Below are 18,361 nucleotides of genomic sequence, written 5' to 3'. Positions count from 1 at the left end.
AACACATAACAGAAGACCCACCTACATCATGGCTGTGCTAGGGACCCTTTGGTGGTGGGACCCTACAAACACTAGAAACTTGTCTGCGCAGTTTTAGACCTTAGCAATCACGGTTTTGATAAATCAAAGACACCTGGACTCATACCAGGTGTGGTCTATAGTACCTGCAGCCAAGGCTCATACTGAAGAGATCTGGCTCCCCCTTGTGGTAGAGAAATAGCCAATTAAGAGATCATATATCCCCCCCTCCCACCTTGCTCCCAGGACCTCCCCTTTGGAGGGAATTATTTTGGGGTATTACTGGGGAAGTTAAGAATCAAGGAAACTTTTGAAACAAATAAGATTAGAGTGAGGCAAATAAAACCTGAGAATATTTTGAAGGCTTACAGTGTTACATTGCTAGGGTTTAGCCTCGACTTGAGTTCAGGTCCTGAGGCAGGGAAGGGACATTGGCCAAGGAAAACTTCTGACCACCAAGTGAGCTGTGCTCAAGAGGCCCCGAATAGCTCAGGCCGTCTTTATTTATACCTACCAGAAATTTTCTTACCAGGGTTACGTGAACAACTTTATTATTGGCTTCTATTTTGGACTTTAAGAAATACACCACAAACGAAAGAATACAGTATGAAAACCCCCATTGTTCCCCTTTATGCTTCCCCAAATACACCGTCCCACCTGCTACAATACCTTACTATAGACGTAGAGTTCAGCATTTTTGCAGGCCTTAACTAAATATCGAGCCAGACACAGCCTGCTCTCCTGGAGCTTGTCAGCTGACAGCTGCTTGCTGTTACAAAGTTAAAAGTAACAGACATGGGAACAATGCTTTAAGGACAGTATTCAAACTCAGACATTGGTTCATGTATGCAAGGTGTATTTTATACAGCTCTTTTTCCTACAAGAGGGCCCTGTCTCGATCTCTCTGTAGAAGGCAGACTTTGATAAGCACTCTTCCCATCTCACTGTACCATGCGTCTCCCACCAACACAAGCTCCTGCGTATGGTAAAGATGGATCTCTCCATCCCATATTTTGCATTGCCTGTTTCCTCTTGGCACATACCAGATCCTACCAATGATTCTATGCTTGGTGTCCAGGGACCTTACTATCAACAGTTGGCACTGTGTGAATCCCTAAGACTTTTCCCCTATTCTGTGTACGCATGCCTTACTCTCCTTTCTAGAACCGTGAGACAGAGTGAGTGTTCGAAGTGTTGTTCTCTCATGCGTACCTGTCTCTATCGAGTCAGAAAAGTTCCCAGGATTGGGAGTTGTAGTTAGCAATTCCAGAGAAGAGATTTGAGAAGCATTAGCCCCCTGTTGAATATTAGGGGAAAATATTTAAAAAGGAGCAGAATTTCCAGGGGCAATTACAGCTGTTGCACATGTGGCTGACAGGGTAAAACTAAAAACCACGAAAAGAATCACCAAAATAATGAGAGAGAAAAGAACCTGCAAGCCGCATGAATTTTGCAAATTCCTACACTGGTCTTGCCAAGTGAGAGTCTGTTTCCACAGGTGCCTTGCCCTGAGGAAGCCCATAGAACATGTAAGTCTTCTGCTGATCTGAGACTAGGCTGCACAGCTCCCAGCGTGCGGCGTGAACGACAGAGTTGGGTCCTTCTTAGGGGATTCTGGGCTCTAGGCAGAGCTAAAACAGTTCAGAGATAGGTTAGAACTGAGTAAGGCATGGTGCTGCATTGTGTAATCCCTTCATCTGAGAGGAGCAGTAGGAGATTGTGAATTGGAGGCTTCATATCAAGAGTGCTCTCTCCCTCCCTCCCTCCCTCTCTCCTTCTCTCTCTCTCTCTCTCTCTCTCTCTCTCTCTCTCTCTCTCTCTCTCCCCCCCCCCAAAGAATTATCCAAAGATGGATGGGCTACAACTTGTCTCCAAATAACTAGCACTCTTTGGAGAAAGCAAACATCTGAGGAGAGGAAAACAACCAGAGAAGGCAGCAGTGATCCCGAAATGTTGACAGAAAGCTAATCACTGGATTGAAGAAGGGAAAAGCAAATGATCTCTTGGGTATCCATTTGCTGGATCAAAGCCAAGAGGATTTGGCTTAGGAGGCAGTTGGATACTGACTGTACACGAAGTCTAATACACTAAAAAGGGAACTCCATTCTTCCAGGTCAGCTAGCTGTTATTTTCACAACGTAGGTGGTGCTGGGAGGTTGAGGCAGGCTTGTATAGATCTTGAATATGTTAAAGAGTCTGTAAGGTCAAAGAAGGAAATTTGATCCAGGTAGGGGATGAAAGTACCAACCTGGTTCCAGATATGGGCTCATAAACACAGCAAAATGCCCAGTATCCCATCTAAATTCAAGGCAGATTAGATCCTGGATCTAATCCTAGATCCATTTTGAATTAAACACATGGATTAGATCCTAGTGTTGTGAGGACAGACATTGTATATAGAATCTAGATGGTAAAGCATTCCCTTCATGGGAGAGGGAAGAACTGGGTCTGTTTTTTAGCTGGTGGCTGAGGGTTACAGAGTGAGAGAAAGACACAGGAAGATGAGCTATGGTTTATAGGGCCCCCAAACTCCAGAATGATGGGACGTATTGAAGACAAACAAGCAGAAGAGCTCCTCACAGCTAAAGCTAGAAAAATTGAGCAACAAAATGAATAACAATGGTATTGAGCCATAATACAAAGTACAAAAGAAATATACACGCATCCATACCAATAAACACAAATGAGCAAATAGAATATGGGGAGAGGGAGACACATCTTTCTTACTCACGAATTTCAAATACTATGTGTTGTGTTATAATATTCCTCCAGGAGATGGAACTTAATCATGCCAGCTCCTCTACTTCCAATAGGAGTTAGATTTATAGATTTGCCCCTTCCAGAAGCAAAGTAGAAGCGAAAGAAAATAATAGCTTCAAATGGAGAAATGTGGCATGCACTACCCTACAAAGTACTTGAGACCAGTACCACAAGTTAATCACATGTCCCTCTTGGCGTGCTGGAATAAGAAGGACATGCCACAGCTGTGTGTTGTCCATTTCCACCCCACCCCACCAACACAATCTCAGTCTAAGCATACAGGGAACATCACAGAGACACAAATTTAGGGCTCTTCTTTTTCTATTATTGGCACGGTGGGTGAGTGCACCCACAGGCAGCTCACAAGCATCTCTAACTCCAGTTCCAAGAAATTCGATGCCCCTTTCGACCTCCTTGGGCACCAGGCACACATGTGGTACAGACATATACAGGCAGACAAGACACATAAAAAGAACTAAATCTAAAAATATATATATTTGAAAAGAAGGAGAAAGTTGACTTTATCAAGTTGTCCCCTGACAAGGCCTGCTCTTTCTGAATGGAGAAGGAGTGGTTAGAAAGGGGGTAGAAGGGAGTTGCAGGAGAGGGGCTGGGAGGGGAGGAGAGAAGGGAAGGGAAACTGGTTAATATGTAAAATAAATTTTAAGAAATTTTAAATAAAATTTAAAAAAGGAAGAAGTTCAAGGCCAGCATTGGCTACATAGAGAATTTGAGGCCCAACTGGGTCCTGTATCAAAAATGTTAAGTAAAAATATTAGATAAAATAGTAAACATTATTTTATTCAATAATTAACAGCTATTTATGTAGTTGAATTAAGTTCCTACTCTCTTAATGCCTCACTATGGGATAAAATCCCCCCCCCATGAACCCTTAAGGGACACGCTGACATCATAATCTGAATGACAGGGCCTAAAAGCTCCTTGTTAGGGCTGGAGGTGGCCCAGAGGTGGGGAATGAAGACTGATCTTGCAGAGACTCAAGTTCAGTACCCAGCACCCATATTGTGTGGTTCTCACACACCTGACCCTGCAGACACCCTCTGGGCCCCTCTCCACAGCACCCGCACTCATACGTGCGTACGCATACACACATGATTTAAAATAGAAAAGTAAATCTTTAGGGTTCCTGTTGAACTGCACACAAATGTTTTAAGAACCCGAAGGGATAGTTCACTGCTAATTACTTCCCAGAGCTCCAGGCTGGTGTACCCTGGTGTACGTACATACATGCTATGTGACTAGTACCTGCCCGCTGTTCAGGGTACAAGCCAGAGTTCTTTATAATTAAAATCCTTGTAGAAGTTGAACTACATAAGTTCAACTATACAAGCTGAAGTGCTTCATAAAGCATGCACACCATATTTATTCTTTTTTTTAGTGGGATTCCCAAGAATATGAATTGCTCTGCCCCTATAGACAGAAGACCCTGTGGGGAAAAGACCTAGTCTGTCTTCTAAAATGGTGCCTACTAGGCAGTAGTCCGTTAGTGTTCCTAGATGGAAAAAAGCATTTTTCTTTATCAGTGTTCACATCAATATTGTTTGCATTGCATTGACTCTAGGGAAGATGGAGTGATGGGTGGCGTAATGACCGAACTGGGCAATGAGACCGTTGGTCCTCTCTTAAGGTCACTGCTCAGTGTGATGTGTGTCAGGGCAACAGCAACTAGGAAATATGGAGACTTGTAAACCTAGAAAACCAAGCACCTCCAGGTCCCTGAGGGATTCCACTTGATTTATCCCAGCTCTCTTAGATTCCACCTGGTTCTGTGTTCTAACCTGCAGTTTGCAAGTTGTGGCCATAGACCCAGTCCAAACTTGATAGTGACCAGTGACCAGCTCCAAAGAAAATGTGAGTCAGAACAAGTCATTTGGGAAGACCTTTGAAAGTCTGCCTCATCATGCCCCCCCTTAATGACAAATCTGTCTAGCTGAACCCTAGGAGATTCACAGATAGATTCTTTCCTGGGCTTTAGATACCAGAGCTTTCAGAGCCACAGGCAGACACAAGGAAGGGCAGCAACTGGTACCTGAGCGCACCCCCAGACTGGCTTTCCCTGACAGTGCCTATTGTGATGTCATGGAGTCTCAGTATAAAGGCAGGAACTGTAGCTGAGAGGAGCATAGGCTTGAGGAATGGCGCTAATGTGGGGCCTCGCTGCTCCACTGCCAGTGTATCTCAGCCTTACGTTACTTGGTTTTTTAGTCTATGGCACATGGGTACTCTTTTCTAGGTATCAGAACCAGGGCCAGGTGGCAGCCAAGACACAGGTACGTGATAACCACTCTTTCTCGGGTCACTTCTCCCCATGCTGACAGCCTACAGGTTTGTCTAAATGCCTGTCCTCTGGGCCATAGGAGGACCTGGATGGAGGGCAGAGGGGAGTTGAGACAGAACTGATAGATGCTTCCTCTTTTTTTTTTCTTCTTGTTTTGGTTTTTCAAGACAAGGTTTCTCTGTGTAGCCCTGGCTCTTCTGATTCCTGTAGACCAGGTCGGCCTTGAACTCACAGAGATTCTTTTGCCTCTGCCTCCCAAGTGCTGGGACTAAAGGCATGAACCACCACTACCCACCTTGTCTTTCTCTTAATTCACTTCAAGAAGTCTTAAGGTGGGTTTGGTGGTGCATACCTTTAATCCCAACTTCGGAGGGAGAGGCAGGAGGATCCCTGATTTCAAGACCTGCCTGGTCTACATAGTGAGTTCCAGGACAACCAGGACTAAGTACAGAGATTCTGTCTCAAAAAATGAAGTGAAGAAGAAGAGGAGGAGGAGAAAGAGGAGGGGGTGGGCTGGAAAAGGAGGGGGTGGGATGGAGGAGGAGGTTGTGGGATGGAGGAGGAGGGAAGTGAGGAGAGGGAGGGGGAAAAGAGGAGGAGGGGGAGGGGGAAGAGAAAGAAGAAGGAGGAGGAGAAGGAAGAAGAAGAAGAAGAAGAAGAAGAAGAAGAAGAAGAAGAAGAAGAAGAAGAAGAAAGAGAAGAAGAAGAAGAAAAAGAAAAAGAAGAAGAAGAAGAAGAGGAGGAGAAGGAGGGGAAAAGGAGGAGGGTGAAGGGGAAGAGGAAGAGGAAGAAGAAGAAGAAGAAGAAGAAGAAGAAGAAGAAGAAGAAGAAGAAGAAGAAGAAGAAGAAGAAGAAAAGAAGAAGAAGAAGAAGAAGAGGAGGAGGAGGAGGAAGAGGAGGAGGAGAGGGTGGGGGAGGAGGAGAAGGTGGAGGTGGGGGAAGGAGAAGGGGGAGGAGGAGGAGGAGGGGGGAGGAGGAGGGGGGAGGGGAAGGAGGAGGGGGAGAAGGAAGAAGAAGAAGAAGAAGAAGAAGAAGAAGAAGAAGAAGAAGAAGAAGAAGAAGAAGAAGAAAAGAAGACGACAACAAAAAGGAGAGAAGGAGAAGAAGAAGAAAGAAGTAGCTTCAGTAGCTTTAGGATCTATTATCAAATAGACACTGAGGAAGAATTACTAGATATAGAGGAAGTGCTGTCTAGGACTTCCAGCTGAAATGGAACATTCATATGACTTAACTCTGGGGAAGTTATGGAAAAGAATGTGGTAAGTAAGAGTGGTGTGGATATTGTCCATTGCGTGGATGGGAGGCAGATGGTAGAGAGAGCTTGTCTTACAAAGAAAGATTTATAACCATATGACAAAACAAAGAAGGTCTCAGAAAGTGAATTGCAAGTGTCGCTTGGTTGGGGAGTTTCTATTTCCAGTGGGAGAGGGGTTGTCTGAGTACATGGTTCACGTGTTTGAAACATCAGTAGATCACGTCTCTTCTGAGTCTTCAGTCCTTTGAGCAGACCTTGAGTGGCTGGCTCTCCCACAGTCCTGCCATCTTGCCCAGACTTGAGACGCCTATCTCTTTATCGAGTCGTTCCAGTGAGTGTGTGGCATCTCACTGTGGTTTCACGTGCACCCCCCACCCTGCCCCCCCGATGAATGACATTGAGCAACGCCTCAGGTTTATTAGTCGTTTGGAAATTCTCCTTTGTAAACTGCCTATTCAAGTCATTTGTGCATTTTTTGTTTGTGTGAATTTGTGTGCGAGTGTGTGTGGACGTGAGTGTGTGAGTGTGTGTGAGCATGTGTGTGAGTGTGTGAGTATCTGGGTGCCTGTGTGTATGTTAGTGAGGATCAAATTCAGGTCATTGCTCCTTCTGGGCAAAGCAACGACTTTACATTTCTGGTGCATTTTTTCCTTTATTTATTTATTTTTGTTGTTGTTGTTGTTTGTCTGTTTTAGTTTTTTTGTTTCTTTTGGTTTATCAAGACACAGTTTGTCTGTGTAATCCTGGATGTCCTGGAGATCTTTCTGTTGATCAGGCTGGCCTCAAACTCACAGAAATCTTTCTGCCTCTCTCTCAAGTGCTGGGACTAAAGGTGCAAGTCACCACCGCCTGGCAAGCAGTATGTTTCTATTTATTTATTTATTTAGTAAAAATTTTTGTTTCTCATTTTACATAACAATCCCAGTTCTCACTCGCTCCCCTCCTCCCTTTCCCTCTACCTCCCCACATCCACTCCTCAGAAAGGAGCCCACAAAGTGTAGAACATTGCTTTGAGTCAGGACCAAGGCCCTCCCCACTATATCTAGGCTGAGCAAGGTATCCCTCCAAAGAGAATGGGTCCCAAAAAGCCAGTACAAGCAGTAGGAATAAATCCTGGTCTCACTGTCAGTGGCCCCACAGTCTGCCCCAGTCATACAACTGTTACCCACATTCAGAGGGCCTAGTTCAGTCCTATGCTGGTTCCCTCACTGCCAGGTCAAAGTTGGTGGGTTCCCATTAGCTCAGGCAAGCTGTTTCAGTGGGTGAATCCATCATGGTCTTGATCTCTCTGCTCATATTCTCACTCCTCCCACCCTTCAACTGGACTTTGGAAGCTCGGCCCAGTGCTCCGCTGTGGGTCTCTGCCTCTGCTTCCATCAATTGCTGGATGAAGGTACTAAGGTGATATTTAAGATGGTCATCAATCTGACTACAGGACAAGGCCAGTTCAGGCCCCCTCTCCACTATTGCTTAGGGTCTTAGATGGGGTCATCCTTGCGGATTCCTGGGAATTTCTCTAGAGCCAGGTTTCTTGCCAGAATGCTTCTTTATTCTAATCTACAAAGTCTCTCTTTTCTTTAATAATGTTATTTAAATATTGGATAAAAGGGACATTTCTCTAGATTTTACAGTCAACATTTTGTTGATCAAATACCCATGCTTTGTAGCCATGCACATAAGGACAATGCTAATTGGATTTAGTGGGTTATAAAAAAAAGGCAAACTTGAGGCTGGGAGTTGGATACATTGTGGGATATGTGGGGGAAGTTGGAGTGGGGAGGGGTGGGTATCATTAAGGTTTATTGTATGCGTGTATAAAATATTTTGTTTTGGGCGGGCCCTTTGTCTCCCGGGTCCTGGGAAGACCAGCTAGCCCTGTTGCACTGCTTAGGAGTTCTTCCCAGAGAGATCCTTCATCTGGCGTTGGGACTGCGATACAGACGGAGACCCACATTGGAGCACCGGACTGAGCCCCCCAAGATCCAAATGAGGAGCAGAAGGACGAAGAAAATGACGAAGGACTGCGAGGGATGCTATCACCCACTGATACAAGGGGTCGGATCTAATGAGAGTTTACCAAGGCCAGTTGGACTGCGACTGAACGAGCACGTGATCCAACCAGATTCTCTGAATGTGGCCGGATTCTCTGAATGTGGCTGGCCTGGAGTCTTTCTGAGAAGACATTGACAATGACACTGGGACTAGTTTCCTCTGCATATACTGGATTTTTGGGATCCAGTCTGTTTGGATACTCACCTTCCTGGACCTGGAGGGAGGGGGGAGGAACTTGAACTTCCCACAGGGCAGGAAATCCTGACTACCCTTAGGGACAAAGAGGGAGGAGGAGAGGGAGGGGGGAGTGGGAGGGTGTTGGGAAGAGGGGCGTAAATGGAAACTTTTATAATTTAATAAAATTACTTTCAAAAAAAATAAAAAATAAAAAAATAAATAAAAACTAAGCAGATACAATATCTTATAATAAAATCCATCATTCACACATTTTGAATTTTGTTGCCCCTTGCACTTTCTGTGAGTTGGGATTTTTCCAAAACTCATGTAGAAATATATGCATTTTCCAGGGAACAGGGTTGCAAAGTGTGACCTTCAGGCGGGATTACTTTGCAGACTGGGTAAGGTCTCCCAGGCATGGCCCCTTACTCTCTGAGGACTTAGCCGCCACAGGAGTCGGAACCCTTTTGTCTTCCACACGCACCCCCTAGCTCCTCCACTTCTTCTGTGAGTTGAAGCTGTACAAAGTCGTCAGGCAAAGCTAAGGACATGGTAGCACTAGGCTCTTAGACTTCTGGAACCATGAAACCAACTAAACCCTTTCCTTCAAAGATGAGCTGATGACAAATATTCTACTTTTTGCAACTCAACATAAACTAGAACCAGGAGGAATTTGTTTTCTGTTGAGAAGAGAGGACATACTTAATATGTCATGATAATCATTATGAGGCACATATTGTCTGCTCTGGTATGGCATTTTATCTATCTATCTATCTATCTATCTATCTATCTATCTATCTATCTATCTATCTATCCATCATCTCCCATTACCTATATCTATCTTTTTATGTATTTTTAGTGCTAGGAATCAAATTCGGGGTCTGGTGAGCTAGGCAAGCAGTCTGCTACTGAATTACATCCTCAGGCCTGGTATACTGGTTTAATACTGTAAATAATGTTTCTTCCCCTCCCTCCCTCCCCCTCCCGCCCTCCCTCCCTCCCTCCCTCCCTCCCTCCCTCCTTTCTTCCTTCCTTCCTTCCTTCCTTCCTTCCTTCCTTTCTTTCTTTCTTTCTTTCTTTCTTTCTTTCTTTCTTTCTTTCTTTCTTTCAGGGGAGGGGGTTAAGACAGTGTTTCTCAGAGTAGCCCAGGCTGCCCTGGAACTCACTTTGTCACTCTGTAGACCAGGCTGGCCTACTCACAGAGATCCACCTTCTCCTGTTTCCTGAGAGCTTGCATTAAAAATATGTGCCACTGCTGCCCCTTGTAAATACCATTGTATAAATGATGCTGAAGCCCACAAATACAACATCTTTCCAAATGATCTGCTTAGAGGACCCTACTAAGTTTATCACTTTGAATCTATTCTCCTGTAGGAATATTCTCTAAATCATGTTATGTGTAAATAACAACAGTTTTATTACTTATTTTTCAGTTCTTATTTATGACTTTGTTCTCCTTGCCTTCATTTATGAATATGACTTCAGTACAATATTCAGGAGCAGTGTGTTGTGAGCATCTGTCTCTTTTATTAAGTCAGGGAACGTTTTCAATAATTCACCAGTTATGTATAATGTTTTCTGTAGCTTTTCAAATATTCTTTAGCAAATCAAGGAAATTTTAGCAAGAATTGATGTTAATTTTTTAAAAGATGTCCTAAAATTTTAAATTTAATCTTTTTGTACTGGGTGCTAAGCATTAAGTATATTTTCTGCCTCTATTTAGATGGTCATTTTTTTTCTTGTTTGTTCAATCAATGTACCGAGTTGCATGAGAATGTAAGATAATAAATCAACCGTGAATTCCTAGGAAATGTATAATTCATTTGTAATGTTGGCTCCAATACTTTAATTAGATTTATTAGATTCAGTTTTCTAATATTTTGTTTGATACCTATGCAACTTTGCATAAATATATTGAGTGGACAGGTCTTAATTAGATTTTAGAATGGTGATTGTTCCAGCTTCCTCAATTAAAACAGAAGCAAATCCACATTTCCATCTCATTAATGGAACAGACTCCCTCAATGCTCATGGAGTTACAGGGGTCTTGGGAGTTCATACTAAATGTGGACAGCATGGGTCCAGGGACTTTGGTGTCGACGAGCTGAACACCACCACTCACCCCTCTCTGACTAGGGCTGGAATGTGACCAGCTAAGGCCCGCCTTCCCCACCATGATGGTTTGACCCACAGACGGGAAGTCAAAATACAAAATACACCATTCCTTCCTCTTTCCTCAGTCTGCTTTAGTGCGGCTGACACAGCAATAGAAGTAACTAATAGAAACTGTGAATCACCCCATCGGTCTGCAGTGACTTTTCAGTGTGAAGCCAAATCCGCGGCAGTTTCCAGGGCCTAGGGATATGTGGTAAATTTGTCATTGAGCACTTCTAAATGAGCATGTGGGGTGTCTTCTGCTGGATTAAAAATGATATTATTTGGTGAGATTGCTTAGTGATTAAGAGCACTTGCTGCTCTTGCAGAGGACCTAGGTTCAGTTCCCAGAGTCCATATAGTTGTCACAACCATCTGTAACTCTAGTTCCAGGGGACCTGATACCAACTTCTGGACTCAGAGGAGCACCAGGCATGCATGTGGTTCACATGCATACAAGTAAACACTCATAAACATAAAAATAAATGTTGTTTGCAAGTACATATTTATGAAGCATCATGTTTTGCTTCATGCATTGCTTAATAATTAATCAAGCTAATTAACACGCTTTTCAGATTTTTTTTATGTATATGATAAGAAATTTAAGATTTATCCTTTTAGCAATTACAGTTTTTAAAAAAGTTTTCTTTCAGCCGGGAGGTGATGGTGCACGCCCTTAATCCCAGCACTTGGGAGGCAGAGGCAAGTGGATCTTTATGAGTTTGAGGCTAGCCTGATCTACAAAGCAAGTTCCAGGACAGCCAAGACTGTTGTACAGATAAATCCTGTCTCAAAAAACAAACAAAAAAGTTTTTTTAATTAGTTCATTGCCCAAGGTGGTAGGGCTTTTTAAACAAACACACACACACACACACACACACACACACACACACATTTATTTTCTCTGTTCCAGTCTTTCACATCTGAATTCTTTAAAATTCCCATTACTATCCGAGAGGGAGGTTGGAGGCCTGCCTTTAATCCCAGCACTCAGAGGCAGAGGCAGACAGATCTCTGAGTTTGAGGCCAGCCTGGTCTACAGAGTGAGTTCCAGGACAGTCAGAGACCCTTCTGTCTCGAAAAAGAAAGAAAGAAAGAAAGAAAGAAAGAAAGAGAAGAAAGCAACAACAAAAAATTCACATTGTTTTTCACATTTGATTTTTTAAAAAAATTAAGAATTGTTTTTATTTTCCATGTATGAGATTTTTGCCTGCCTGTGTACATGGCAACACGTGTTGCCTGGTGTTCAGGGGTCATAAGACAGCATCAGGTCCCCTGAAACTGGAATTACAGTTAGAAGACACTGTGGGTGCTGGGAACCAAACCTGGGTCCTCTCCAAGAGCAACCAGTGCTCTTAACGGTTGAGCCTCCTCTCCAGCACCCCACATTTGAATTCGCAATCCTCTTAGAGTCCGCCTCTGAATCCCTTATTGAGAAATGTACACTTTTATTTTTCTCTTTGTTATTTGCCACTGTCTTAGCTCCTTTCCCGTCGCCGTGAGAGACTGCTCTAACAAAAGTGACTTAATTGGGGGAAAGGTTCAGTTCAGGTCAATCACCCAAGGTTATGGTCCGCTGGGGAAATCGTGGCCAGGGGAGCTTAGGGTAGCTGTAACATTGCTTCTGCAGTAACGAAATCAGCCAGGAGTCCAGACTGCAGCTCGCTTCTCTTTCCCCACAGACACAGTCTGGGTTCCCAGAGAAGGGCGCCACCCACAGTGGCACCCCAGGTACAAGACGGTTCCCCATGGGCGAGCGTGCTCCAGAGTCTCATCTTCCCGTGAGTCTAGATTTTTCTCAAGTTGATGACGTTTCTCATCACAGTTATGGAATCGTTTCTTGTCACTGTGTGGGGCTCTCTTCAATTAAGCTGCCACACGTACGTGAATTTATTTCAGAGCTGGGTTTTGGGGTTTTGTTGGTTTATTTTGAGACAGGTCTCTCTATGTAGTCCTGCCTGTCTTAGAATTTAGATCAGGCTGGCCTCAAATGTACAGAAATCCTTCTGCCTCTTGATTGTTTCAGAGATTTTTTTTTTTTAAATTCAAATCCCACCTGCCTGCTCCCGTGCTTATGAACTGGTTTTGTAGGATGTCTTAATTTTTAGCTCAGCAAGTTGCTTCCTTACACTTCTGTTTCTGGTTACTTTTGGCAATGAGCAGGCCTTTATATTGCCACATAAGGGTTAGAGTTTACAAGTCTTGTAACATTCCAAGAGATACATGGATTAAGAATGCCCTAAAGTAGAATTTAAATTGGGGAGGACTGACATTTTTGAAAGTAAAATCATCCCAGTTAAGAGCCTGGAATACCTCTCTAATTATTCAGATCTTTATTTATGTCCCGTGTTAAATGTTTATAGTTTTATATAAGAAAATCTTCTGTATTGGTTGTTAATTAACTACTTTTTAAATTAATTAAAATTTTTATTAATGTAAAGAATATAGTTTGTTACTTTAAACGTTATAGAGTTTTTACTCAAATAAAAATGCTCCTTCTTAGTCCCAAATACTGGTATTACAGGCATGTGCTGCTATATGCAGCTGCAATAAATATTTATAAATTGTTTTGGATTAGGGAAATTAGGGAATTTGGTGACTTGTACTATATGCACTATATATAGCTTGGTCTGGTAGATACATAGTAAATTCAAGGATAGCCTGGGCTACATGAGACTGTCTCAAATTTAAAAAAAACAAACAACACAATATATGTATTGTATAAATATATTAGATTTGTTGGAGATTATCTATTATTGCCATTGCTTACTGATCCTACTCAAGTGATCTATAGTTTTGTAAATTTTGGTGCAAAAATATTTTTCTAAGAATTTAACGATTTTAATCAGGTTTCAATATGTAGTTATTCAAACTATTTTTTCTTTCCTCTTCTAGTTTTCTGTTTCTAAGACTTACAGTTCCACCTGCAGAACATTACCACCTAGGGTATCTGTCAGTACGGTGAACATCAGTTAGAATTCCAAACCGATGTGAAGATAGACTCACTGTGAAATTCTCAGACAAGGTCCTTTTACAACCTTGCTTTAGTTTCTCACAAAACTGTAAGGAAAACTTACAGGGAGAGAGTGGTTTAGACACTCGCAGTTTCAGTCCTGTGTTGGCTGGTTCTGAGCCAAGGTGGAGCCATCATGGTGAAGCCATCTAATGGCCAAGGGAAATAGAAAAGAGGGTAGGGAAAAGGGACCAGGGACAAGGTATACTCTCAAGGGTAAGGTTCTAATAACCTAACGGGTTCCCCTCCTACTGCTTTCCAATAATGCTACCTTGGCACCCTCGTGACCTGGTCACTTCTGGATCACTTCGCTGTAGTCCCATCTCTGAACGCAGCATTGAGGATGAAGATTCCAGCAAGAAGCCCTTTTAAAGGTTACTTTTGTGGAAACACCCAGAGCTCACTCCTCCTCACCTCGTGAACAGGCATTTTCTAGTCACTATTGACCCGAATAACCATCCGAGAGGGGAGACTGGGAACAACAGCACTGTAGTGGGAATAAGTCTAATATAGTACAGTATGGCTGGAAGGAAGACACCGAGACAAAGGAAAGCTCTTAAAGGCAACGAGTGAGAAATGTATGCAGTCCGTTCGGCAGGGGTTGGCATCAGCTCATTGGTGGAAGGGTTGTCACTAGGCAAATGTTGTGTTGGGAATATCTTGACTGAAAGTCTGCAGTTTTAAAGACCGTTAAAGATAAACCTGTGGAATCGTGGAATCCGTGGGTACATATGGAGGCATACGGCACACAGGGTTCATGTAGAACAGTGGTTCTCTGCTACATCCACGGCTGTCACGCCAGTGTAGCAGAAATGCTGACTGGACGGACTGTTGCAGTAGGATTGGGGCCTGCACTTCACGGAGTTATGTCCCTGGCTGTCCCTTGGCAATTAGTTGTGGTCATAATGCTACCTGAGTCGCCATTTGCACTGACTCGACCTCGCTATCCTTGGCGCCAATATGGCTGTCTTTTCCTTATTTTTCTGTTCTGTGTGATTCTTGCATCTTGCCAACAAATCAGACTATTCCAGAAAGTTGCTGATACAAACAAGACTGCTGAGGACATTTTGAACTCTGCCCCACCATTCATTAAAGCCTTTAAAGAAGTAGCCAGTTCTGGGAATTGGGAGTCATCGTTAGAATAATTCCTTAATGATGTGGAGCAAAAGGAGTTAATCTTACTAGGAGAAACCTTAGAAGCCTTCTGCAGAAAAACAATTGCAGCAGTCCCCACTAGGCATCTGCCTGGGGAGATACATGCAGTTGCAAACAGGAGGCCTATGAAGCCTTCCTTATGGCCAGAAAAAACCTAGGCTGATAGCAACATCTGAGCCTGAGAGTCGGGGAGGGAGGAGAGTTGAGATTAATGGTGTAAGATGAGTTTCAGAGAAGTTTGAGATCATGAAATTTCCTAGCAGAAAGTTTTCCCAGGAAGACAGTGGCCTTTCCTTCTCACACCCAGGATATTCTGAGCACAAAGTCACTTAGCCCAGCCAGCCACCTGGTACAGACTGAGCAAAAGTCCTTGTACCCAAGTCAAAGCATTTTCAAAGATTCTCTTGTAAACTGTTTTATGCTGTTCTTTTTTATTTTATGAGCTGATGGTGTATGCCTTTGCCAAGTTTTTTGATTGTAAAAGAATATAAACCTTGCGCTGACTGAAGTAAAGTTGCAGCAGCATATTCAACCACATTGAATGTGTCTGTCTGTCATTTCCTGGCCGATTCCTGAATTCTCTTGAGCCTTCTCCCTGATTCTCCCACGGTCTGAGTGGCTCCCCTGAGCCGGTCTGTGGCACCTGTGCTGCGTTTTTTTTTTTTTAATTTTTAATTGAATTTTATTTTGTTTTGGTTTTTCGGGACAGGGTTTCTCTGTGTAGCCCTGACTGTCCTAGAACTCACTCTGTAGACCAGACTGGCCTTGAACTCAGAGATCTACCCGCCTCTGTCTCCAAAGTGCTGGGATTACAGGTGTGTGCCACCATGCCCAGCTACATTTTCTTAATTGATGATATGGGAAGGTCCAGCTCACTGTGGGTGATGCCACCCATGGACTGGTGGTTTCAAGTGGTACAAGAAGGCAGGATGAGCAAGCCATGGAAGCAAGGCAGTAAGCAGGGTTCCTCCACGACATTTGCATTAGCTGCTGCCTCCTGGATCCATCTTGCCCTGAGGTCCTGCCATGACTTCCCTTAGCAATGGAGTGTAACCTGAGAACTGTAAGCTGAAACAAACCCTGTCGCCATAAGTTTGTGGTCACCATGTTTCAGCACAAAAGTGGAAATCCTAGCTGCGACACCATCTTAACCGTAAATGTTATATGTAAAATCCTGGGACTTTTACTTCGTTTACTGTGATAGCAATTGCCTCCTTCCTAAATAAAGAACTTCCTATTCTTATTGGCTGACTTACTGGTACTTTATTAATATCACTTCAGTTCCACTGACATCCCCTTTTGTGTTCAGTGTTTCAGGACTTCCTATGGGCTGGAACCAGGACTATGTATTCTGGTCAATAGACAGGAGTCTTCAACGGATCTTCCAACATCTGGAAAATGCAAGGTCAGGAAACAGAGTTTCTTGGTAGGGGAGAGAGAGGGAGTAAAAGGAGGGAGGTAAAAGAAAAGTGAGTTTGAGCAATGGAGAACAATATTTTGAGCTTTATTTATTCCATGTTTTATATGGGTATTTTACTTACATGTGTGTTTGTGCACCACATGAATGCCTGATACCCACAGAGGCCAGAAGAGGGCATTGGATCCCCTGGCACTGGAGTTACAAATGTTTGTAGACTACCATGTGGGTGTTGGTAGGCAAACTTGGGTCCTCTAGAAGAACAAACACTACTCTTAACTGCTGAGACATCTCTCTAGGCCCCACAGTGTATGTACATATGTGTGTGTGTGTATACTTTTTGTGCGTATGTGCACATGTGTACCACATGTACATGGTGGTCAGCAGACAAGCCACAGGAGTCAGTGCTTTCCGTCTAACATGTGGTTCTTAGGGATCGAACACAGGTCTTCTGGCTTAATGGCAAGCACAGGTTGTGTGTACATGTGTATGTGTGTGTGTCTGCGTGTCTGCAAAACTTGGGTGTCATTTTTGTGGAGTCATCCACATGGATTTTTGAGATAATGCCTCTTACTTGGACTCACTAATTAGCCTTGGCTGTCCAGTGAGCCCCAGGGGACCCACTTTTCTCTGCTTCCCCAGCACTGGGGCACTATGAACCTTTATTTTCATGTGGGTCCTGGGGATGGAACTCAGCTTCTCTCTTTGAATAGCATGTACTTTACTGACTGACTCATACATTTTGCTCTTGGTGGAGGGATTCTTTACACAAACAACTGATGTTTGTGAATGCAAGCCCTCCTTTCATCTCTCCCTTAGACCAAAAGTGTTTTGGAATTGAAACAACCACTCTCTCTCTTCTTACTGATTTTGTGCCTACTGATTCCAAAGAAAATGAAAACATTTCTTTTTGTCAGGTCAACACTTATTGAAATTTTACAAGAGTCCCAAGATTTATTTTCCTCCTCCGTCTCTGACATTGTGGATCGGGAGGCTATCCCACCTTCTTGCTACTGTAAGATGGGAAACAGTTCTTCTGACTCCAGTATGTCTGTATCATCCAACGACAGCTAGAACCTGTCTTATCTTCCAACGTAGAAATTCCGGAGCCATAGTTTACCTGCTTTCTCCCGAAAGGAACCGTCCACATCCACTCCCAGAAGCCAGGACTCATCCCTGCCTACTTTTCAGCTCTCTCCTTTAGTCAGAGGAGAACTGGAAGGACACATATGTCAGAAGGTTTCTACTTTGCGGTCACAAGTGGTGCCTCTGCCCGTGAAGAAATCCTGGGAAATACTCAATCATTTGATGGATGTACAAGGAGTCCCTGAACAAGGGCTCCCCAAAACTCAGTTACCTAAACTCATCCCTCAGAGTGCTGAGCAAAATACCAACCGATCTCCAGATGTTCCATCGTTTCATGTACATGTGAACATTGGGGTGAATTCTGATTTAAGCAGGACAGAAGTGGCACAGCCACTTACCTCAAACAAGCAGTTATAGTCTGAGAATGACTGCCAGGTTCTTAGATACAACCTTTTAGTTATATCAGTGGGCACTCCATCTCCCATTAACATAGTTCGGGAAGAAAACACTTTACTGAAAAAGGATCCAAAGCATGTGTTAGAGCTGAATATAGATCAGAGGGTCCTAGATCTTTCAGAAAAAAGGATTCAGCCACAAAGGGCACAAGTAACTGATATGGAACTGACAGCCCAGGTACCATGCTCAGCCACGGACAGTGTAAAGGTCACTCCGGTGGCATTGCTTCAGGTTATGGGCTTGATGGGAATGGTCCCAGAATCACACTTCAGATAATTGAACCCAAAACAGTAACAAGTCTTCCGCATCCAGCTACGGAATCAAAGAGTATGGCCTCAAGACTGAGTCAAGTTACAGATAATATGAAGGTAACTCCTGTGACCTTGCTTCACATCATGGATTTCATGGGGATGGTGAATGAATTACACCCACATGTCATAGAACCCGCAGGAATAGCCCCAAAGCCACAATACCAAGTCGTGGAATCGGCGAAGGTGGATACATTGCATGGCCACCAAG

Source organism: Myodes glareolus, chromosome 23, assembly GCF_982192425.1.
Source record: "Myodes glareolus chromosome 23, mMyoGla1.1, whole genome shotgun sequence".
NCBI classification, from domain to species: domain Eukaryota; kingdom Metazoa; phylum Chordata; class Mammalia; order Rodentia; family Cricetidae; genus Myodes; species Myodes glareolus.
The sequence above is the reverse complement of the archived record's forward strand: the minus strand, read 5'-3'. Positions refer to the sequence as shown.